Here is a 1,214-nt window from a genome sequence, read left to right on the forward strand (position 1 = left end):
TACAATAGGAACTGTGATTGGCTGGCAGAAATTGTCCTGATTATAGCCAATCAAGTAGGACTGACTCAAGCAATGTTAAAAAATTGATTTCATTCTGCCTCCTTGCATGATGATACCTCGTCGGCTTTTTCCGGGGCTCACTGTACCTCCGTGACATTTGGCGTGGTGATTACGGTAAGCTAGTGAAGGGTTAGCTGACCTTGTCAAAGCAGCACATTGCGTGTGAGGGTGAAGGATTAGCATGGGATCCCTCCCAATAAGGATCGTGCGACACATAGAAACAATGTGATGCTCATACATTCATCCATACGTTTCTATTCTAGAAGTTAATGGCAAATGCCAGTTCGATATCACAATATGCCATCTCGAACTGTTTCATCCACGCTTGCTATGTAGAACGAGGAATGCCCTCGATCGCACAAATCGCAATCGCGCTGATTATGCATTTTCGTACGCATGGAGGAGTTGAACCCTTGCTTTTTCAACTGTGTATTGGAGTTGAGCGCGCTGCGGAAGAACGGAACTAGGCATTGAGATTGAGAGTACCTCAAATCAACCAATTAGAGACCTCCAATTTCATATACATTAATTGTCCAATCATGGACTGGCATTTAGTCTGAACCAATCAGAGATCACGAAAGTCGCTGAAGCACATTTAGCCAATCATGGACTAAGAAGCAATTTTGCTTCTGATCTTGTGTGTGAAATTTACAAATACCACTGCAAATTTAATGTATTGTCATCGGAAAACGTAGGCCAACTACCTCACAACATATGGTTGGGAGAAATAACGATACGTACTTCAATTCAACCTCAAAAGCGGCTAAGATATTTGATTACTTTGACGCTTCAAATATGCTCTAGTCGTTTTCGCGCCAATCTTTTCACGCATGATTCATGCAATTGTCACAACCATCAGCTGTCCAAAACGCCTTTCTCGATGGTGTGGGGTGTTCTCAATGACGGGGTCAAGGGCATGCACAGCACATTCAAACGCTTCGACAACGGCCTCCACTGAGCTGCCAACGAGCTTGTTCGTCGATTTGATCTTGACGTAATGCCCCCAAAACAAATGCATCACGAAACGCCACTCCGACAAAATCCGTCTTCGCTTCTTCGTTGCGAGGTCGATCGGAACAATCGTACGGTATGGGATCTCACTGTCCTTGCCAAGCCACCATAGAGACCAAGCAGTTGCCGTGTCGACGCTTGGA

This window comes from Aphanomyces invadans (assembly GCF_000520115.1).
Source record: "Aphanomyces invadans strain NJM9701 unplaced genomic scaffold supercont1.5, whole genome shotgun sequence".
In the NCBI taxonomy this organism is placed as follows: domain Eukaryota; phylum Oomycota; class Saprolegniomycetes; order Saprolegniales; family Verrucalvaceae; genus Aphanomyces; species Aphanomyces invadans.